This window comes from Bos grunniens, chromosome 5, assembly GCF_055505025.1.
Source record: "Bos grunniens cultivar Pamir isolate PY7600 chromosome 5, Bosgru_T2T1.0, whole genome shotgun sequence".
Taxonomy (NCBI): domain Eukaryota; kingdom Metazoa; phylum Chordata; class Mammalia; order Artiodactyla; family Bovidae; genus Bos; species Bos grunniens.
Window position 1 is genome coordinate 35437939 of NC_141169.1, and position 24594 is coordinate 35462532.

At 39.9% G+C, this 24594-nt stretch overlaps 1 long non-coding RNA gene across 6 annotated transcripts in view; it reads left to right on the plus strand.

Moving 5' to 3' along the window:
- The first annotated feature begins 631 nt into the window (after positions 1–631).
- The window catches only part of LOC147371763 (uncharacterized), a 91891-nt gene continuing 67928 nt past the window's right edge, over positions 632–24594 (plus strand). Inside the window, exons 1-3 of one of the 6 annotated variants that reach the window (XR_015164823.1) lie at positions 632–2393; positions 3464–3590; positions 4985–5070. This is a non-coding gene — a long non-coding RNA (uncharacterized LOC147371763). Of the gene's footprint in view, positions 2394–2424; positions 3591–4984; positions 5071–6691; positions 6846–24594 lie in introns of those variants that run through there. The other 5 variants (XR_015164827.1, XR_015164822.1, XR_015164826.1 and 2 more) reach the window with 5 other exon arrangements.

The window sequence follows — 24594 nt, forward strand, 5'->3', positions numbered from 1 at the left end:
AGTCCTGGAACTCCATCCACCTTTTTTGGGGTAGTTTAAGATTTTAATTAGAAAATATATTTGCTCCCTTCTTGCTCTCTATACACATCTCTGTTTAAAGCAATCACCCTGCATACAGTTAATTATTTGCCTCTGTGTCTTTAGGCCAGATGAGACTGTGAAATACTTGAGTGTGAGGCCTCTGTCTCATTTATTTTGATTTTTCTATAGTCGATGCAAGGCTTGATATATAGTATATAACCAAGAAACAGTTTTTGGTGGAAATGAATAAGGGCAAAGAGATTGAGAATAACTCTCTTTCTTTGTCACTGATCTCAAGTGTGTTTTCTATATTCACCTAGAATTTGAAGTTCTGGATCTCAGTCTTTCATCCAGAGTCAGGCTTTTACAGACAAACATTTACAATCCCACAAAAAAACTATTAAGCCTTTTGATAAATATTTATTGAGTGCTTGGTACATGCCAGGTGGTTTGAATACAAATATGGATGAGGCATGGCCCTGACCTTGATGAGTTCACCATATCATTAAAGAGCATATAATAGCAGTTATTAGTTAATGGTCATCCAGGCTAATGGCTTACTCAGAATTCAGCTATCACTAAGCTCTTGGGCACTCTGAGAAATTACTGGGATGGAGCATATACTTGTGTAAATCATGGCTTAAGGGGAATAAAGTGCCATAACCTTTTTCCATAATGGAATCGTTTTCCAGAAAAGTATCAAGTCTCAGAGTTATGAATATTGGAAGTTTTACCAATACAAACACTTTGGGAAACAAAAAGAAAAAGGAAAGGTATAGTTCTTAGTGTTACTCGGGCTTAAACAGAGTTTTTTTGTGTGTAACAAATGTCAGGTTGGCAGATCAATGGCAACAAATAAGAGCTTTTCAAGTTATGTTTTAAAAAGCACAACACATATGGAAAAAAGTTTATATTTAAAAATAACTTTTCAAACACTGAGGCTCTCTGGGAAGAATGATGATAACGTCATATTGTAGATTCAATTGTATTCTCAGGAGGGAGACCATAATTGCCTTAATGAAAGAAGAGAGGGGAAGCGTGTCCCAGCCATAATGTTGTAGCTGAAGTGCACAGCAGATTTCCCACTGATAACGTTAGTGCACGTCACTCTGATTAGTGGAGTTACATCTTAACGAGGGGTATGTCTAAAGACGGCAGGCAAGGTAAGCATTTCATCAGCGTCATCCTTGGAAATTCCTTAGAAGCTTAGTGTTGGAGACGATAGCGGCTTCCCAGTGCATCAGTTCTGCTAAATGGAAACTGCTTTTCCTGGAATTCCCATCCACGTCTGCTTCTGGATTAGGGTTGGCCATTGTGATTGCCTTGCATGTGATTTGAAACGCAGATGAGAGATGGCAGCCATGATGCTTGTGAGGGTGAGTTGAGGCCCTGGTTGCCATAGCAGATTATGCTTGCTGTTGCTGTCTACATCTAATCTTGTTGGCAGTGGGGCTGCAGCTGGGCCTGTGGCCCCTTCAACTTCACCCAGATCTCCATTAGCTTCCCTCAGTCCTGGACCAAATGATCCACAGTGAAAGGCACCACCTGCTTCTACGGATCCCCAACCTCAAGTCTAGAGATGGTAAGAGATAGATAACAGGTTCCATCTTGTTCTTTGGGTTCCTGTTTACCCTTGTAGGGTCCAGATTATCCTTGCCCTCCCTCACTTCACATCCAGTTTTCCTTCTCACTGCCAGTCTTCCTGACCTACAGCAACTTCAGACCCGTTTCCCGATGCCTGGACAACAGCTTTCCATAAACCTTTTACCAGCTTCCATAATTGTATAAGGTCTAATGCTTATGTTCCTTATTCTGTCTCACAGATGGTGGTTCTGCTCATATGCCTGCATCCTATCCAATACAGAGACTAACATACATCTTTTATTTAATCCACTAATAGGATTTCCCTTTTTCCTCCACGTCCTTGACCTCCATCGCATTGGGCATCTGGTGAAGTAGTTGGCTTGAATATAAGAACTATGTTGTTTTAAAAAATACATATCTTTAAAGCCTAGATTCATATTCTGTGCAGTCAGATGCACACTGAGTTCATTTCATTTCTTCATTTCGAATCTGCCTGCAATGAAGGAGACCCGGGTTTGATACCTGGGTTGGGAAGATCCCCTGGAGAAAGGAATGGAAACCCATTCCAGTATTCTTGCTTGAAGAATTCCATGGACAGAGGAGTCTAGCAGGCTACTGTCCATGGGATCGCAAAAGAGTTGGACATGACTGAACGACTGACACAGATGCACCCACAGTGAGAGACACGTACAAGCCCAGGAAAAACCAGACTCCTGTTGCCCTTCTTGGTCTCACTGCAGAGAATGGTTCATTGAGCTGGAAGAGTGTGCAAAATCAGCTGTACCTACGTAAGTTGTTTCTCCCTCTTTCCCTTTATCTATGTGGTTTCCTTTATTGCATGTGGTTGAACTTCAATCAGTTAAACACGGATATAAGGCAATTCCACTGTAAGCATACTGGCTTCTGCATCAGATGTTTTCTTCATTTCATTTCTAGTTTTAGTATGGATGACTTGTTTTTTTGCCCTCAGTTATTTCACCCTTGGGCACACTTGCTCCACAGAAAACTGCATTCCACTCTTTTCTTCAGTCTCCTCAGTCCCCCTTTCATCTTTTTTTGCTCAACATCTACAATTTGAGATTTGTGTGATTGCTGCTTCAAAGTTGAAAACTGAGCAAATTATAGCTGTGGATTTTGTTCCTGAAGTGACATGAGCATGTCCAGGCCATTTGCAGACTTCATGGGAAAGACTGGCAATCCTAAAAGTATTATAGAAGGATCATGATTTATCCTATTGTTTAGTAAGAAGAGCAGAGTTTCTTGGGAAGAGGATGTATTTCCATATTGTCACTTAAGAATTGTGTAAATCTTATAATGGGCTGTGAGTTTTAATTAACAAACTGCTTCCATTCAGGTTGGAATTCCTGATTTATTGAGGTTCTGTTTCACCTGCATTCCACTTAACTAAACCCATAAGCTTCAAGCTTGATTTACTGTCTCGTTTCCACTGAAAACACACTTCTCTTACAATATTTATAACTTTCTTAATAGGATAGTTATTGAAAAACAAGCCTTTGTTCACTCTGATGATACTCAAAAATTATAAAAATTCAAAATCTTTTTTTCATCTCCTCATTTCTCTGCGTGAAAGCCCACAGAGGTTCCCCATTGCCTAGAAGAGAACGTCTCAAATGTTTTTCACCTGATACATGTGCCAGCAATTTCCACTTGGCAGACAAACTCCCACAGAGCCTCTGGTCCCGAGGAGGTATACTCTCTGGATTATGTTTGTAACCCATATCCCTCTGGCCTCACCAGTGTAAATGGGGTCATGGTTTAACCTAGTGCCTCCTGATTGATAGTCTCCACCTGTGTGAGGGCAGGTTGCCCTTCTCAGGTTCCTTCTAATTTCTTCCAGGGGGTCTTCAGGAGTGCTTTACATGGGCTCCCAGCCCTCTGCTTGTCCTCTGCTGTCCTTCAGTTGCAACCCGTTTATCCCTGTCCTGGACACGGATTGATGCCACCCCTGCCATGCTGACTTCAAGGTGAGTTACTCCTTTATTACCAGATGAAGCACCGACACAGACCTTTTACTTAATTCCTCCCAGTTACACTGAAACCAGATTTCTGCTTGTTTTTTTTTTTTTTTTTCTTTTAATTGGAGGATAATTGTTTCACAATGTTGTGTTGGTTCCCACTGTATGGCAATGTGGATCAGCCATAAGTGGACATACACCCTTCTCTCTTGAATGTCCCTCCCACCCCACCCAACCTACCCCTCTAGGTTGTCACAGAGCACCGGGTTGAGCTCCTTGTGTTATCAACTCCCCACTAGCTATCCACTTGACATATGGTTAATGTAAATGTTTCAATGCTCTTCTCTCAGTTCGTCCCACTGTCGCCTTCCCTGTTGTGTCGACAAGTCTGTTCTCCATGTCTGTGCCTCCATTCCTTCCCTGAAAGTAGGTTCACCAATACCATTTTCCTAGATTCCATAGATGATATTGTTAATAGATGATATTGTTTTCTCTTCCTCACTTGCTTCACTCTGTATAACAGGCTCTAGTTTCATCTACCTTGGTTCAACTGACTCAAATTTGTTCCTTTTTAAGGTTGAGTAATATTCTATTGTGTATATGTACCACAACTTCTTTATTCATTCACCTATACATGGATATTTAGGTTGCTTCCATGTCCTGGCTATTTTAAGTAGGACTGCAATGAACACTGGGGTACATGTGTCTTTTGAATTATGGTTTTCTCAGGGTATATGCCCAGTAGTGGGATTTCTGGGAAACCAGGTTTTGATGTTAACCACAACTTTTACTAGAAGCCCAGGAAATAGGAAATGAAAGCAAAGAAATTTTATTAAATATAGAGGCTCTTGGAGCCATCTATTGCAGCCCACCATCATTTGGGGATGTCTTACTTAATGATTCCTTGGCTGTAGGGTTTCTTTTCCAACCAGCTGCCGGCCAGCTACCCTGCCAAGGATGCCAGCTGCCTTCACTCCCATGCAGTCTGGATATTCGGGTCTCCACGCCTGAGAGTAAAGCCATAAGAAGGAGTTTCCCCCTCATCCCCAACTTAAGGTCTGCCTTCCCTGTTATCACTCTCAGTCCCTGGATCTCCTTTTTCCCGGGGCGACTGAGTGGGAACGTCCTCTGCTAACAGGAGAGACCTCAGTGCCTACCACAGCTGGAGCTCTGCCTTCAAGGAAACCATAGCAGAACCCAACTGTCCCGCTTTGAGCAACACACACAAAGAGTTTATGTTTCCTTATGTTTTCCTTATGTTTCTATCTTCTGAATCATAGAGAAAAGAACAGTTTCCTCTTTTCTAATTTCTCAAAGTTTGTGTTGAGTAGTTTTAAACATGAGGTAAGTTGAATTGCACCAAACCTCATCAAGCTTCTCTTCATGCTTTTCCCATTATGAAGGAAAAATCGGGCCGACGTGTTTTTCCCATGGTCTCAGCTTCTAATGTTCTACTAGCAACTCCTCAGTCACAAGCCTACATGTCACTGTAAGACAAATAGCTTCTTGATTTTATTTGAAAACTTTTTTTTTTTTTTTTACTGAAATATAGTCTATTTACAATGCTGCATTAGTTTCAGGTCTATAGCAAAGCGATTCAGCCATATAGATATATGTATACCTACTATAAATATATTATTTTCAAGACTCTTTTCCATTATTGGTTCTTATAAGATATTGAATATAGTTCCTTGTGCTATATAAGAAGTCCTTGTTTATCCACTGTATATATAGTAATGTGTATATATTCTTGTTGTTTATCCATTGCATATATAGTAATGTGTATATATTAATCCCAAACTCCTAATTTATCCCTCCTCCACTTCCCCTTTGGTAACCATAAGTTTGTTTTCTAAATCTGTGAGTCTATTTCTGTTTTGTAAATAAGTTCATTTATAACATTTTTTAAGATTTCACATATAAGCAATATCATATATTTGTCTGTCTGACTTCACTTAGTGTAATAATCTCTGTCCATTTATTTTGCTGCAAATGGCATTATTACATTCCTTTTTATGGCTGAATAATATTCTATTGTATATATATCACATCTTTACTCATTCATTTGTCAATGGACACTTATTTTGCTTCCACATCTTGGCTATTTTAAACAGTGCAAGCAGCTTTTTCTTTAGATTGCAAAGTACAGTCTAGACCCATACTTAGAAGGAAACCCATCTCCAGAGGAAGTAATGTGCAGAATATAAATTTACTTTAAACATATAAAATCTTTTACTTAGACCCACAGCTTCTCAATGTTTGCATGTCATTTTCATAATAAAATAGCTCATTGATGTGTCAGTCAGTACAGACTAGGTTATGCTGTAATAACAGATAGTCCTGAAATACTGACTTAAAGATTTATTTCTCACTGATGCTACATATCTGCCTGAGGTTGGCATGGAAGCTTTTTTGTTGTGATTATTCAGGGACCTTGGAGGGAGTCATTTTCTTCTCAAACATTACCAGTCCCTCAATGCCCCAGGGCAAGAGGTTCTTGCACTGCCTATTTATTAATAAGTACTCCAACTTAGTTACACATCCCCCACTCAAACACAAGGAAGCTCCATCCTACAATGACCCTATTCTTTTCCTGACATTTGAAGCAATACACTCAGCTGTTTTAACATCTCAAAGTCACATAATAGTTCCAAATAAAGCCCAGATGTTGTACTAAAACAGAGCTCTACATGTGCAACTAATTTTAATCTTAATAATAATTGTATGAAGGAGGTACTATCATTAGCACCATTTTATAGATGAAGAAACTGAGATCCAGAGAGGATGAATAACTTATTGTGGTCATACAGCTGTAATGGTAGTGCTGGGATAGATAGTTTGACTTCATGGGCCATACTCTTAACTACTACACATCCAATTCAACTTTCCTCAACTGAGCTTATCATCTGCCTACCACGTTCCCATAATCCTGCATTTATTCTTTTTGAATTTTCCTAATTTAGGTAAACGGCACACTACCAGCGGTCTTGTTGTAAATGTCACCAATCTGGGACTTGTCCTTGGTTCCTTTCTTTCTGTCAAGTTCCATGTCTAGTTCAAACTAGCTCTCAAGGAAAGCTGATCTTTGCCACCCTCTTCTCTCTTCCTAGTACTGCAGTCCTTCTCTCAGTGATCTCTGGCATGCTGCCCCTATGGTCTATTCTCCACCAAGCAATCAGAATGAATTTTTAAGAATCTATATCTGAAGAACTTGATGTGTTATTCCTTTGCTAAAAATGCTACAACAATTTCCCAAGACATAAGGTATGATGTTTTATTATTGTTCCTTCTGCTGCTGAAACAGCGCCTTCCCCAACACACACACAGTCACACACACACACAGCTAATTACTGCAAATTTCAGCTTAACTGTAACTTCTTTACAAAGGCCTCCTTTTTAAATTGAAGTATAATTAGTATAATGTTGTATTAGTTTCTGGTGTACAGCAAAGTGATTCAGTCATATATGTGTGCGTGCGTGCTTAGTTGCTTAGTTGTGTCCAACTCTTTGTGAGCCCATGGAGGACTGTAGCCTGCCAGGTTCCTCTGTCTGTGGGATTCTCCAGGCAAGAATACTGGGGTGGGCCATGCCCTTCTCTAGGTGATCTTCCCAACCCAGCGACAGAACCTCGGTATCCCACATTGTAGGCAGATTCTTTACTGTCTTAACCACCAGGGAAACTCAAAAATACTGGAGTGGGTAGCCTATCCATTCTCCAGGGGATCTTCCCAACCCAGGAATCAAAGCAGGGTCTCCTGCACTGCAGGCAGATTCTTTACCAGCTGAGCTACCATATATACATATGTATATATACTCTTTCTCCAATTCTTTTCCATTACAGTTTATTAAAGGATATTGAATATAGTTCCCTGTGCTACACAGTAGGTCCTTTTTAAAATCTATTTTATATACAATAGTGCATATAGGTTAATCCCAAACTCCTAATTTATCCCCACCTTGCCCCTTTGGTAATCATAAGTTTGTTTTCTATGTCTGTGAGTCTATTTCCGTTTTATAGATAAGGTCATTTGTATCATTTTTTTAGATTCCACATAAAAGTGATATTATATGATACTTGTGTTTATCTGACTTACTTCTTATAAGGAAAGAGCAAATTAGCCAAGATGGTGTTGTCAACCTCTCTCGCCCCATGCTCTCTTGCTCTATGTTTTGTTTAGTTCAGTTCAGTTGCTCAGTCGTGTCCGACTCTTTGCCACCCCATAGAATGCAGTATGCCAGGCTTCCCTGTTCATCAACAACACCCAGAATTACTCAAACTCATGTCCATTGAGTGGGTGATGCCATCCAATCATCTCATCCTCTGTTGTCCCCTTCTCCTCTAGCCTTCAATCTTTCCCAGCATCAGGGTCTTTTCAAATGAGTCAGTTCTTCGCATCAGGTGGCCAAAGTATTGGAGTTTCAGCTTTAGCATCATTCCTTCCAATGAATATTCACGACCAATTTCCTTTAGGATGAACTAATTGGATTTTCTTGCAGTCCAAGGGACTCTCAAGGGTCTTCTCCAACACCACAGTTCAAAAGCATCAATTCTTCAGTGCTCAGCCTTCTTCACAGTCCAACTCTCACATCCATACATGACCACAGGAAAAACCATAGCCTTGACTAGACAGACCTTTGTTGGCAAAGTAATGTCTCTGCTTTTGAATATGCTATCTAGGTTGGTCATAACTTTCCTTCCAAGGAGTAAGCGTCTTTTGATTTCATGGCTGAAGTCACAATCTGCAGTGATTTTGGAGCCCAAAAAATAAAGTCTGACACTGTTTCCACTGTTTCCCTGTCTATTTCCCATGAAGTGATGGGACCACATGCCATGATCTTAGTTTTCTGAATGCTGAGCTTTAAGCCAACTTTTTCACTCTCCACTTTCACTTTCATCAAGAGGCTTTTTAGTTCCTCTTCACTTTCTGCCATAAGGGTGGTGTCATCTGCATATCTGAGGTGATTGATATTTCTCCTGGCAGTCTTAATTCCAGCTTGTGCTTCTTCGAGCCCAGCATTTCTCATGATGTACTCTGCATAGAAGTTAAATAAGCAGGGTGACAATATACAGCCTTGATGTACTCCTTTTCCTATTTGGAACCAGTCTGTTGTTCCATGTCCAGTTCTAACTGTTACTTTCTGACCTGCGTACAGATTTCTCAAAAGGCAGGTCAGGTGGTCTGGTATTCCCATCTCTTTCAGAATTTTCCACAGTTTATTGTGATCCACACAGTCAAAGGCTTTGGCATAGTTGATAAAGCAAAAGTAGATGTTTTTCTGGAACTCTTTTGCTTTTTCGATGATCCAGCAGATGTTGGTAATTTGATCTCTGGTTCCTCTGCCTTTTCTAAAACCAGCTTGAACACCTGGAACTTCACAGTTGACATACTGTTGAAGCCTGGCTTGGAGAATTTTGAGCATCACTTTGCTAGTGTGTGAGATAAGTACAATTGTATGGTAGTTTGAGTATTCTTGGGCATTGTCTTTCGGTGGGATTGGAATGAAAACTAATCTTTTTCAGTCCTGTGGCCACTGCTGAGTTTTCCAATTTTGCTGGCATATTGAGTGCAGCACTTTCATAGCATCATCTTTCAGGATTTGAAATAACTCAACTGGAATTCCATCACCTCCACTAGCTTTGTTCGCAGTGATGCTTCTTAATGCCCATTTAACTTCACATTCCAGGATGTCTGGCTCTAGGTGAGTGGTCACACCATTGTGATTATCTTGGTCATGAAGATCTTTTTTGTATAGTGCTTCTGTGTATTCTTGCCACCTTTTCTTAATATCTTCTGCTTCTGTTAGGCCCATACCATTTCTGGCCTTTATCGAGCCCATCTTTGTATGAAATGTTCCCCTGGCATCTCTAATTTTCTTGAAAAGATCTATAGCCTTTCCCTTTCTATTGTTTTCCTCTATTTCTTTGCACTGATCATTGAGAAAGGCTTTCTCATCTCTCCTTGCTATTCTTTGGAACACTGCATTCAAATGGGTATATCTTTCCTTTTCTTCTTTGCCTTAGTTTTCTTTTCTTAGCTATTTGTAAGGCCTCCTCAGACAACCATTTTGCCTTTTTGCATTTCTTTTTCTTGGGGATGGTCTTGATAACTGCCTCCTGTACAATGTCACAAACCTCTGTCCATAGTTCTTCAGGCACTCTATCAGATGTAATCCCTTGAATCTATTTGTCACTTCCACTGTATAATTGTAAGGAATTTGATTTAGGTCATACCTCAATGGTCTAGCAGTTTTCCCTACTTTCTTCAATTTAAGTCCAAATTTGGCAATAAGGAGTTCATGATCTGAGCCACAGTCAGCTCCCTGTCTTGTTTTTGCTGACTGTATAGAGCTTCTCCATCATGGCTGCAAAGAATATAATCAATCTGATTTCGGTGTTGACCATCTGGTGATGTCCGTGTGTAGGGTCTTCTCTTGTGTTGTTGAAGAGGGTGTTTGCTATGACCAGTGCATTCTCTTAGCAAAACTCTATTAGCCTCTGCCCTGCTTCATTCTGTATTCCAAGGCTAAATTTGCCTGTTACTCCAGGTATTTCTTGACTTCCTACTTTTGTATTTCAGTCCCCTATAATGAAAAGGACATTTTTTGGGGGGGGGGTATTAGTTCTAGAAAGTCTTGTAGGTTCAACTTCAACTTCTTCAGCATTACTGGTCAGGGCATAGACTTGGATTACTGTGATGATGAATGGTTTGCCTTGGAAACAAACACAGATCATTCTGTCATTTTTGAGATTGCATCCAAGTACTTCACGTCAGACTCTCTTGTTGACTATGATGGCTACTCCATTCCTTCTAAGGGATTCTCACAGTAGTAGATAGAATGGTCATCTGAGTTAAATTCATCCATTCCAATCCATTTTAGTTCCCCGATTCCTAAAATGTTAATGTTCACTCTTGCCATCTCCTGTTGACCACTTCCAATTTGCCTTGATCCATGGACCTAACATTCCAGGTTCCTATGCAGTGTTGCTCTTTACAGCATTGAACTTTAGTCCATCACCAGTCACATCCACAACTGGGTGTTGTTTTTCTTTGGCTCCATCTCTTCATTCTTTCTGGAGTTATTTCTCCACTCTTCTCCAGTAGCATATTGGGCACCGACCAACCTGGTGAGTTCATCTTTCAGTGTCCTATCTTTTATGTTTTGTAAATAATGACTATGTAACAGCTGAAATCTCTTATAGTACTGTGCATGCATGTCACAAGGTACTTGCCTGATTACAGTCTACTTTTATTCTGTAAGCACATATAAGCTCCATCTGAAAAAGCCTTTGGGGCTCTGTTATGGCTGCATTATTGTTGAATTTTGGTGGTAAGGTGGTATGGGTGTGCTACGGCTGTGTCTGCTGGGTCAACAACAAGAGGAGAGAATGCATCGTGTCTGCTGTTATGGCTGTCATGCCAATCAGGAGAGAATAGATGTGTTTGCAGTTCCTAGGACTCCTTGAGTTTTCCTCCAGGTTCCCTTCTTATGCCTTGCCTACCCTGGGTTCAGTGAACAGTGAGAAACAGCAAGACTATTGGCATCAATTCAGTTCAGTTCAGTCGCTCAGTTGTGTCTGACTCTGCGACCCCATGAATCACAGCATGTCAGGCCTCCCTGTCCATCACCATCTCCTGGAGTTCACTCAGACTCACATCCATCGAGTCAGTGATGCCATCCAGCCATCTCATCCTCTGTCGTCCCCTTCTCCTCCTGCCCCTGATCCCTCCCAGCATCAGGGTCTTTTCCAGTGAGTCAACTCTTCGCATGAGGTGGCCAAAGTACTGGAGTTTCAGCTTTAGCATCATTCCTTCCAGAGAAATCCCAGGGCTGCTCTCCTTCAGAATGGACTGGTTGGATCTCCTAGGCATAGTTGGCAGAATTAGCACTTCTCTTAGTATGATAATCTCTAGGTCCATTCATGTCGATGCAAATGACATTCTGTCTTTCTTTTTTTATGGCTGGGTAATATTTCATTGCATATATATATACCACATTTTTTTCCATTTATCTACTGATGGACATTTAGGTTGCTTCAGTGTCTTGGCTATTGTGTATACTGCTGCTATGAACATGGGTGCATGTATCTGTTTGAACTCGAGTTTTGCCTGGTTGTATGCCCAGGAATGGGATTGCTGGATCATATGGCATCTCTATTTTTAGTTTTTTAAGGAATCTCTATACTGTTTTCCACAGTGACTGTGCCAATTTATATTCCCACCAACACTGTAGGATTCTCTTTTCTCTACACTGTCTCCAACATTTGTTATTTATAGACTTTTTAATGATGGCCATCCTGACTGGTGTGAGGTGATAACCTCATTATAAACTTGATTTGCATTTCTTTAACAATTAGAGATGTTGAGCATCTTTTCATGTGCCTGTCATTATCTTTTTTGTCTTCTTTGGAGAAATGTCTTTTGAGGTCTTCTGCCCTTTTATTGATTGGATTAATTTGGTTTTATGTTATTGAATTGTATGAACTGTTTGTATATTTTGAAAAGTAATCTCTTGTTGGTTGTATCAATTGTAAATATTTTCCCCAGTTCATAGGTTGTGCTTTCTTTTTGTTTATGGTTTTCTTTGCTATGCAAAAGCTTTTTAGTTTGATTGGGTCCCACTTGTTTATTTTTGCTTTTATTTCTATTGCCTTGAGAGACTGATCTAGGTAAGCATTGCTACAATTTATGTCAGAGAATTGTTTTGCCTAGGTTCTCTTCTAGGAGTTTTATGGTATCATGTCTTATATGTAAGTCTTTAAGCCATTTTGAGTTTATTTTTGTGCATGATGTAAGGGAGTATTCTAACTTTATTGATTTACATACGGATGTCCAGCTTTCCTAACACCACTTGCTGAAGAGACTTGCTTTTCTGCATTGTATATTCTTGTCAGATACATACCCTTTTTAATGCTTCTGCACCGTGATGTTCTTCTTTCTAAACAGGTCTCAAGCATACATATATTGACTTATTCAGTGCTTATTTTCATCACTAGAAAATAAACTTCATGATGGTAGGGTGAATGTTTGTTTGCTGTATCTGTGGCAACTTAACACAGTGCTGGCAAACAGCAAAGAATTCAATGTGTATTTATTGAATGAGTGGATGAATGCATATTACTAGCAACAAATTGCTTGCAATTCACTTCAGAGTAGATGCTAACACTGCAGTGGAGAACCTCTGGCTGGGCATTGCTGAACTTCTTTTGCTTGCAAAATATATGATGCAGTGGGAGAAGTCTGGTTCTGATCTTAGATCTGAGTTCGGACAGCAAGTTACCATTGACATGGGTGACTGCAGGAAAGTTGTTTAAATGCTGTGTTAATACTTTCATCAGGAAACTGAGAAGAATGACCTCAAAGAATTGGCCTGGAAATTTAGCCATGTAATGTTGGTTCTCTTCCTTAGACTATTGGCCTAGAATCTCTCTGCAGCAATTCACTCCTTGCACTTTTCTAACGTCATCTTTTGCTGAAGACCTGAAAATGATAGTTCAATCTGTGTCCCTCTGCCTACCAGAAACATCATCCCTGTTATTTCTTGCCAATATTTGTCCATTCTTTGAAAATCCAGTTCAGAACTCACCTTTTAAAATAAAATTTCTAATATGCTTCTTTCTTCTTCTTCAGCATTTCAAGAGAAATTTGTGCTTGATCATACCTAGTGTTATGAATATTTCCAGTTGATTACCTGGATAGATTGCAACTCCCTGGTGGTGGCTTCTTTGCTTTGTATGCTACGAAGTCCTTTGTATGAAGCAGACAAGCAAAATGTTGATCCATTATTGTTTAATTAATTCATCTAGGAAGTAGGAGTTGTTCTAATCATATTTGTTTCAGGCCAAGTAAGTTGTAAGTTTCAGCCAGAACCATCTTAAACAGAAGAGAAGGGGCTTGTGTTGACAGGTTATGATGCAGTGACTTTTAGTCTTTATCTTCTTTGACATACATACTAACCCTGGGGTGTTTTTTTTTAAAAAGCTCAGATTTCTCAAAGAAGTTTTTCCAGTGAGACAGAATAATCAATCTTCTTTAGTCCATGTGTTAAAGCTGAACATACTTTAAAAAAAAAAAAAAAAAAACTTTGAAAAATACAAACTAATAGCAGGAAAAAAAGAAAAAAAACTCAACAAAAAAATAAATGAATGGGAATAATCCTGTATCTGTAAAATAAATTGACTCTACAGTTAACCCTCCCCCCGGCCCCCCAAAAAATCCTCCAAGTCAGATTACTGTACTGGTGAATACTACTTAACATATTCTGCTCAAAAGTCTTCTGGAAAGTTGGAGAGGAGCTAATACTTCTCAACACATTTGTGAAACCAGCATTATCTTGATAGTGCTCCAATATTCCTCACAAACACACACATCTGAAAGACCTTAACAAAGTAGTCACAAGTTGAGTCCAGCAATATAGAAAAAGACTAATAAAACCTAATCAACTGAGGTTTATCCCACAAAGGTAAGGCTGGTCCAACATTTGAAAAATCAATGTAATTCATTACATGGACAGTCTAAAAGAGAAAAATCTTATTATCATTTCAATAGATGTAAATAAGATTGATAAAATTCAAGATCTATTCATCAAATAAATAAATAAATAAACTCTTAGCAATCTGGGAATAGAAGGGAATGCCCCAGCCTGATAGAATACATCTACCAAAGAAATCTACAAAAAAAAAAAAAAAACACTTAATGGTGATTAACTTTTAGATCTTCCCACTAAGATCAGAAACAAGAAAGAATTTCCATTGCACTAGAGTTCTAAAAAAGTATAATAAGGCAAGAAAAGTAAATAAAAGATGTGTGTTTTGGAAAGGAAAAATTAACACTGTTTATACTCTCAGATGACATGATTGTATACATAAAAGATCCCAAAGAATCTAATTAAAAGCTATTAGATCTTATAAGCAAATTTAGTGAATTCTCAGGATACAAGAGCAATACATTTAAAAACCCAGCTGTATTTCTATACCCTAGGAAGGAACAATTGGAAACAGAAGTTTTTTGAAAGTACATTCAATTTACATGTGAAATAAGTACATTTAAAATAACATCCAGTACAGAGAATACTTAAACCTAACAGCAGACATAGAGAATAGACTTGTGAATACAGTGGGGGAAGGAGAAAGTGGGATGGACTGAGAGAGAAGCGTTGGCATGTATACACTACCATGTGTGAAATAGATGGCTAGTGGGAAGCTGCCGTGTAGCACAGGGAGTTCAGCTCAGTGCTCTGTGATGACCTAGAAGGGTGGGAGGCAGGCTCAAGAAGGAGGGGATATATGTATACATATAGCTGATTCTCATTGTTATACGGCAGAAACTAACACAACATTGTAGAGAAATTATACTCCAATCAAAAATAAATTTAAAAAGACAAACCTAACAAAATACATGCAAAATTTGTATGCTAAAGCCTAAAAATCATTGATGACAAAAACAATAAAAATCTAAATAAAGTGCTGTCCTATGGATCAGAAAACTCAGTTTTGTCAAAATGTCAATTTCTCCCAAATTGTTACATAAGCTAAGTATGCTGCTACTGCTAAGTCGCTTCAGTCGCGTCCAACTCGGTGCGGCCCCATAGACGGCAGCCCACCAGGCTCCCCATCCCTGGGATTCTCCAGGCAAGAACACTGGAGTGGGTTGCCATTTCCTTCTCCAATGCATGAAAGTGAAAGTGAAGTCGCTCAGTTGTGGTCGACTCTTAGTGACCCCATGGACTGCAGCCTACCAGGCGCCTTCGTCCATGGGATTTTCCAGGCAAGAGTACTGGAGTGGGTTGCCATTGCCTTCTCCAAGCTAAGTATAATTCCAATCAAAATCCCAGGAGACTTTTTGTGGAAAGTAATCAACTGATCCTAAAAATTATATGGAAGGGCAAAGGATCTACAATAGCCAAAACAATTTTGAAAAAGAAAAAAAGTTGAGGGACTAACTGTACCTGATTTTAAGACTTACTATAAAGCTACAGTCGGAGAAGGCAAGTCTGGGGTCACACAGAGTCGGACACGACTGAAGCGACTTAGCAGCAGCAGAAGCAGCATAAAGCTACAGTAACCAGGACAGCATGGTATTGGCAAAAGGATAGGCATGTAAAGCCTATAGAGAGTAGAGTAGACAGCACAGAAACAGACATAAATATTAACTGATTTTCAGCAAATATGCCAAGGCAATACAATAGAAAGGATGGCATTTTCAGTGAATGGTGCTGGGATATTTGAACATCCATTTGTAAAATATGTCATCCATATTGATAGTGCCTCATATTTTATTCAAATGTTACCTAGAAATGGATCAAAAACCTAAATTTAAGCTTAAAACTATAAAATCTCTAGAATAAAACACAGGGGAAAATTCTTCATGACACTCACTTAGGCAAAGATTTCTTAGAAAGGGACACCAAAAAATCCATTTAAAAAGTTGATAAACTAGATTTTATCAAAATTTAAAACTTCTGTTCTTAAAATGACATCACGAGGAGAGAAAAAGGACAAACCGCGGGACAGGTAGAGGACTGGTAACCAGAATACACAGGGCTCTCAAAACTCAAGGAAACCAACAAACCATTACTGTGGGCAAAAGGTTTGAGGAGATACATCATCAAAGAAGAGGTACACACAGCAAATAAGCGCATGAAAAGATGTCAGTGTCATTAGGTGGCAGTATCATTAGTGGGTGGAGAAATGTAGTTTAGAAGCACAGTGTGATACCACTGCACATCTGTTATAATGGCTCCAATAACGACAAACTGAAAACGCAAAATGCTGGTGAAGGTACTGAGTAACTGGAACTCTCGTGCATACGCTGGTGGAAACGCAAAATGTACAGCCTCTTAGGGGAAGAGTTTGATAGTTTCGTATAGATCCACAGAGAAACCTTTTCTCTTTTTAAAACAGTTTTATTCATAATAACCCAAGCTAAAAACAACCAAACAGCCAACTACTGTACGGGTAAATGAATTTTGGTACAGTCTTATAATTATAATGGAATATTATTCAGTAATAATGAGGAAGGAACTGATAATACACACAACATTACTGAATTATGTATTTTTTATTATTTTTGACTGTGCTGGGTCTCCATTGCTGCACACGTTTTCTCTAGTTGCAGGGTGCAGGCTTCTCGGTGTGGTGGCTTCTCTTGTCGTGGAGCACAGACCCTAAGGGCACATGGGCTCCAGTAGTTGTGGCTGGTGGGCTCTGTAGTGGCTGTTCCCAGGCTCCAAGATGAGGGCTCAATAGTTGTGACACACGGGCTTAGTTGCTCCCGTGGCATGTAGGATCTTCCCCAACCAGGAATGTGATCAGTGTCCCTTGCATTGCAAGGCAGATTCTTAACTACTGGACCACCAGGAAAGCCCAACATTATTGAATTTAAAAGCAATTTGATAAGTAAAAGAAGTCAGACTCAAAAGGTTTCAAATTGAATGATTCCATTTATCAATATGTGACATTCTGGAAAAGGCAGAAATACAAATTAGATCTTTGGTTCCCAGGGGCTAGGGTAGGACTAGGGATTGATTGCAAAGGAGCATGAAGGATCTTTTTAAGATGATGAAAGTATTCTCTACCTTGATTGCAGGATTGGTTACATGATTGTATAAACTCTCAAAATACAGAGTACCTTCTGAAAGATGAATAGTATTGTCTGTTAATTAGACACCAATTAAAAAAAAAAAAACATTTTACAGGCTTCGTAAAGAAAGCCAATGTGAACGAAATGATTAGAGAATCAAAACCAGCTCAGTGTGACCATTCCAATGTCTCTTCTGCTCCAGTTGCTGCTCTAAACACCTTCCTGCCTGGAGCTGGGCTTATGGTCACGAGCAGGTGGATTCAGGAGGGAAGGAGGAAACTCTGCTTTCTGAGCATTAGCTCAACACTGTTTGGCTGGGAATGCCTTGCTTCATCCAGGGAAGACAGCACCAAAATTTTAAAAAGTCCCAAATAAACAAAAAGCCAACCCCAAACCCGGCCAAACACAAAACAACTACTCTGCTTAAAAATAGTAATTAAAAAGAGAAATTTTCATCACATTTAGAGGGATCTGTCTGACTTTAATAGTTTTTAATTAACCCAGTTTGCTAATGAGTTAAAGCCATCTTCAGAAGGGATGTTTCTCTTTTTCAATTTTCACATTTCATTAAACCCATAAATTCTGCATCTTGGATGTTTTCTTCCCCACCTCTCAATGTGTGCATTTCAAAAGAAATAGTCTCATCCTTGAGGTACGAGGAAAACTTCCAGCATGTCTTGCCAAAAAACCCATTTGTTGGGGTAGAGAGCAATTGCACAACAATGAAAAATTGTGAGGTAGTACTCAAGAGATTTTTGCAGCTCGCCAAACTAGTGCAACAGCTGCAAAGGCATTCTAAGTAAAAGAGTGCATGTCAAATAGTATCCTGAATTTTACATTTTGGAAGACTTAGTCTTTTTCCCCTCTAACAGTCTCAGTACAAGATCTCATCAAGCATACTGCATATACATATTGCCAAACACATCTGAAAATTCAAAGAACAGCACCAAGGTGTTTTATTTCAGATGTTGGGCCCCACCATTTCCCATAACAGTTGATTATTTTCCCTTCTGTGCTTGAGGAACTGAGTGGAAATTTGGGTGATTCCCATGCCTTAGGATCTGGCATAAAAATATATGACAGCCATATTTCTGAGAAGTTTTTTTTTTATTATTTTCACAATTAGTAACTTTTTTTTCCCTGTTGTCAAGTCTTGTTTCCCATACTTTGACAGAGAAATACAATTGTTCTATTTAGAAGGGTACAGAAAATTGGTATAATCAGATCTCCCCAAAAGTCCTTGCTGGTTTCCAACAAATCACACCTTACCTGTACCAGATCCATTATTTTCTTATTTTTGTGAGATTAGTATGATAGTATTTAATTGCATGAAAGTTCTGGGAGATATGTGATTGTATGAAAAATAAGTCTTGAAAATAGCTACTGGACAGAATTACTGCCAGACACCCCACAGAGACTGAGCTAGAACTGTGTTGGAGTGTCTCCTGTGGAGGTAAGGGTCAGCAGTGGGCTGCCACAGGTGCAGGGGCTCTTGGTACAGCAGACCTGGGTATGACATAAGCCCTCTTGGAGGAGGTCGCCATTAACCCCACCACAGAACTGACAGAACTTATATTGGACTGGGGAAACAGACTCTTGGAGGACACAAACAAAACCTTGTGTGCACCAGGACCCAGGAGAAAGGAGCAGTGACCCCAAATGTGACTGACCCAGACTTGCCTGTGAGTGTTCAGGAGTGTTCGGCAGAGGCATGGGTCGGCAGTGGCCTGCTACAGGGTTGGGGGCACTCAGAGTAGCAGTGCATGCATGGGACCTTTGGAAGGAGGTCACCCTTATCTTCGTTACCTCCACCATAGTTTGGCCTCAGGTCAAAAAACAGGGAGGGAACACAGCACCAACCATCAACAGATAACTGGATTAAAGATTTACTGAGCATGACCCATCAACATCAGTTTCTTGCCTCAACTGCCAGGCACAGGAGAAGCTGTGCCACATCAGGAAATCTTGAAGGAAAGTTCCTCCAGCTTCCCCAGTGCCTGGCAGTTGAGGCAAGAAGCTGACATTGATGGGACTGAATTTTGTAGGACCTTCCCTTGGGAAGACCTTCCTAGGGCCGAGAGGAGCTACTCCACGTTCAGCGTCAGGAGGGGTGGTTGTGAGGTAAGGCGCAGCGGCTGCATTTTGCTGGAGCAGCCGTGAAGAGATACCCCACGTCCAAGGTAAGAGAAACCCGAGTAAGACAGTAGGTGTTGCGAGAGGCATCAGAGGGCAGACACACAAACCATTATCACAGAAAACTAGTCAATCTAATCACACGGACCACAGCATTGTCTAACTCAATGAAACTAAGCCATGCCCGTGGGGCCACCCAAGATGGGCGGGTCATGGTGAAGAGGCCTGACAGAATGTGGTCCACTGGAGAAGGGAATGGCAAACCACTTCAGTATTCTTGCCTTGAGAATCCCATCAGTATGAAAAGGCAAAATTATAGGATACTGAAAGAGGAACTCCCCAGGTTGGTAGGTGCCCAATATGCTACTGGAGAAATAACTCCAGAAAGAATGAAGGAATGGAGCCAAAGCAAAAACAATACCCAGTTGTGGATGGGACTGGTAATAGAAGCAAGGTCCGATGTTGTAAAGAACAATGTTGCATAGGAACCTGGAATGTTAGGTCCATGAATCAAGGCAAATTGGAAGTGGTCAAACAGGAGATAGCAAGAGTGAACGTCGACATTCTAGGAATCAGCGAACTAAAATGGACTGGAATGGGCGAATTTAACTCAGATGACCATTATATCTACTACTGTGGGCAGGAATCCCTTAAAAGAAATGGAGTAGCCATCATGGTCAACAAAAGAGTCTGAAATGCAGTACTTGGATGCAATCTCAAAAACGACAGAATGATCTCTGTTCATTTCCAAGGCAAACCATTCAATATCACAGTAATTCAAGTCTATGCCCCAACAAGTAATGCTGAAGACGCTGAAGTTGAACGGTTCTATGAAGACCTACAAGACCTTTTAGAACTAACACCCAAAAAAGATGTCCTTTTCATTATAGGGGACTGGAATGCAAAAGTAGGAAGTCAGGAAACACCTGGGGTAACAGGCAAATTTGGCCTTGGAATACGGAATGAAGCAGGACAAAGGCTAATAGAGTTTTGCCAAGAGAATGCACTGGTCATAGCAAACACCCTCTTCCAACAACACAAGAGAAGACTCTACACATGGACATTACCAGATAGTCAACACCGAAATCAGATTGATTATATTCTTTGCAGCCAAAGATGGAGAAGCTCTATACAGTCAGCAAAAACAAGACCAGGAGCTGACTGTGGCTCAGATCATGAACTCCTTATTGCCAAATTTGGACTTACATTGAGGAAAGTAGGGAAAACCACTAGACCATTGAGGTATGATCTAAATCAAATCCCTTATGATTATACAGTGGAAGTGACAAATAGATTCAGGAGATTACATCTGATAGACAGAGTGCCTGAAGAACTATGGATGGAGGTTCATGACATTGTACAGGAGGCAGTGATCAAGACCATCCCCAAGAAAAAGAAATGCAAAAAGGCAAAATGGTTGTCTGAGGAGGTCTTACAAATAACAAAGAAAAAAAGAGAAGTGAGTCAAAGGAGAACAGGAAAGATATACCCATTTGAATATAGAGTTCCAAAGAATAGCAAGGTGAGATAAGAAAGCCTTCCTCAATGATCAGTGCAAAGAAATAGAGGAAAACAATAGAATGGGAAAGCCTAGAGATCTCTTCAAGAAAATTAGAGATGCCAAGGGAATATTTCATGCAAGGATGGGCACAGTATAGGACAGAAATGGTATGGACCTAACAGAAGCTATTAAGAAGAGGTGGCAAGAATACACAGAAGAACTATACATAAAAGATTTTCATGACCCAGATAACCATGATGGTGTGATCACTCACCTAGAGCCAGACATACTACAGTGTGAAGTTAGGTGGCCCTTAGAAAGCATCATTACTAACAAAGCTTAGTGAAGGTAACGGAATTCCAGCTAAGTTATTTAAAATCCTAAAAGATGATGCTGTGAAAGTGCTGCATTCAATATGCCAGCAAATTTGGAAAACTCAGCAGTGGCCACAGGACTGGAAAAGGTTAGTTTTCATTCCAATCCCAAAGAAAGGCAGTGCCAAAGAATGCTCAAACTACCATACAATTGTACTCATCTCACACGCTAGCAAAGTAATGCTCAAAATTCTCCAAGCCAGGCTTCAACAGTACGTCAACCATGAACTTCCAGATGTTCAAGCTCGATTTAGCAAAGGCAGAGGAACCAGAGATCAAATTGCCAACATCTGCTGGATCATCAAAAAAGCAAGAAAGTTCCAGAAAAACATCTACTTCTGATTTACTGACTATGTCAAAGCCTTTGTGTGGATCACAACAAACTGTGGAAAATTCTTAATTTTTATAGATAGGAATACCAGAGCACCAGACCTGCCTCTTGAGAAACCTATATGCAGGTCAGGAAGAAACAGTTAGAACTGGACATGGAAAAACAGACTGGTTCCAAATAGGAAAAGGAGTACATCAAGGCTGTATATTGTCACCCTGCTTATTTAACTTCTATGCAAAGTACATCGTGAGAAACGCTGGGCTGGCAAAAGCACAAGCTGGAATCAAGATCACCAGGAGAAATATCAATAACCTCAGATATGCAGATGACACCACCTTTATGGCAGAAAGTGAAGAGGAACTAAAAAGCCTCTTGATGAAAGTGAAAGAGGAGAGTGAAGAAGTTGGCTTAAACTCAGCATTCAGAAAACAAAGATCATGGCATGTGGTCCCATCACTTTATGGAAAATAGATGGGGAAATAATGGAAACGGTGACACACTTTATTTTTTGGGGCTCCAAAATCACTGCAGATGGTGACTGTGCAGCCATGAAATTAAAAGATGCTTGTTCCTTGGAAGAAAAGCTATCATCAACCTTTGCCAACAAAGGTCCATCTAGTCAAAACTATGGTTTTTCCAGTAGTCATGTATGGATGTGAGAGTTGGACTGTAAAGAAAGCTGAATGCCGAACGATTGATTCTTTTGAACTGTTGTTTGGAGAAGAGTCTTGAGAGTCCCTCCAAAGGAAATCAGTCCTGAATATTCATTGGAAGTACTGATGCTGAAGCTGAAGCTCCAAAGCTTTGGCCACCTGATATGAAGAACTGACTTGTTGGAAAAGACTTTGATGCTTGGAAATATTGAAGACGGGAGGAAAAGGACAACAGAGGAAGAAATGGCTGGATGGCATCACCGACTCAATGGACATGAGTTTGAATAAACTCTAGGAGTTGGTGATGGACAGGAAAGCCTGGTGTGCTGCAGTCCACGGGGTCTCAGAGTTGGACATGACTGAGAAACTGAACTGAACTGAACTGATTACTGGACACGAGTTTGAGTAAATTCCAGGAGTTGGTGATGGACAGGGTGGCCTGGCGTGCTGCGGTTCATGGGGTCGCAAAGAGTCAGACACAATTGAGCGACTGAACTGAACTGAAGGAGCAAATATCTTTTCTCAAAATATCAGAACAACTTTTATTATAATCTATTTGTCTCAATTTCTTTTAACTTTTGCTTGATTTTTTAAATGTAAATTAACTGATCTGAATTATATTTGGGAAGACTTTCTATATGAAACAATCAAGAGTATGATTCTTACCAAGAAAATCTGATTACAACATAGAACACAAGGAAAGCTTCGATAACATAGGATTTACATATTCTAATAAGAGAGGGACCATGGCAATAATATCTCCCTTTCTTAGATATTTAAACTCAAGATTTCCAAGACAGAACACTTGGATTTAACCCTCCTGAACTTCTTTCTCTGTTATTATGTGCTTATGTTTAAAGTCATTTCCCCCTCTTTATTTCCTTCAGCTTCCAAATTTTACCCATCAACATATCTCAAATATAGCTCAGATCTGTCCAGTTTCCTACATCCCTGAAAAACTAGTCTAAGCCACTATCTTCTCTTTTCCAAAGAAGGGGTTGATATATTTGTTTTGAAAAGGGACAGATAGTTAATATTTTTGCCTATATTGACCATACATTGTCCATGGCAACTGCTCAACTCTGCCATTGTAGCACAAAGCAGCCATAGGCTACACATAAATGTAGCTGAGTTCCATTAAAATTTTATTTATAAAAGAAGACCATTGTAAGCAGTTTGCAGACAACTGATCTGGACAACATCAATAAGCTTTTCACTCTCCACATGCACTCTAGCTCCCCTCCTATTCCTTCATACTGCAGCCAGGCTGATCCCTTCACAACTCAGATCTGATCACTTCACATCTACCAATGACTTTCCATTGCCCTAAAGGTCTAAAATTCTTATCATGGCCAAAGACCCTGTACTTTCTTGTCTGACTACTCCAGCCTCATGTCTTTTTCACTTTCCATATTTCATTCATGAGGACCATTCTCCTCCTTGAAAATCTCTTTTCAACTGTTTCCACTCAGTTAACTCCTATTTACCCAAGTCTCAGTTTATATATCATTTCCTTATTAATAAAAAGATATTTGGCCACCATCTTTACTTGGGCTAATATAGCTAACTCAGCACTTACTTCATAGCAGATGCCATTAAATCATTTTGTTATTATTTACTTAATGTTTGTCTCATTAAATAATGTTATCTGAGTCTAAGGACCACATCTTGCTTACTGCTGTATTTCCTGAGTCCAATACAGTGCTAGATACATAGTACATATATCCTAGTAATACACCTGACTGCAAATAACTGAACCTGATTGCAATACCCAAATGAAATAGAGGTTTATCTTTGTCATACAGGATAAAGGCTGAAGATAGGCAGTCCTGGGCTTGTATGGTATCTCCATAATATATTCACATCTCAGTGTTACATGTCTTTTTCTTTATCGCTGTATCCTCTTGGTTGCAAAATGGCTGCCATTGTTTCAGGAATTGCATCTTCATTCCATACAGAGAAGTCAAAGATACTGCCAAATGACTCACTTCTTTTTTCTAATAGAGTGACTGTGTTATTGTGTTGCTTTAGTTGCTAAGTCATGCCTCACTCTTTTGCAACCCCATGGACTGTAGCCCCACCAGGCTCCTCTGTCCATGGGATTTCCCTGGCAAGAATACTGAAGTGGGTTGTCATTTTCTTCACCAGGAGATTCTCTCCTCTTTTTAAAAAACAAATTCTTCCCTTTTCCTTCTTAATGTCTAGACCTGATCACATGGTAACACCTAGTTGCAATTGAGTCTGGCAGATTACTATTTTAGCAGAACACATTGATATCTTGAAAAAGATGGGATTGTATTAGGAAGGATCAAAAGGAGAATGACTATCAAATAAACAAGTAGTGTCTGCCCTACTAAGCCTTCCCTGATGGCTCAGCAGATAAAGACTCTGCCTACAATATAGGAGACACAGGAGACTCAGGTTCAATCCCTGGGTCAGGA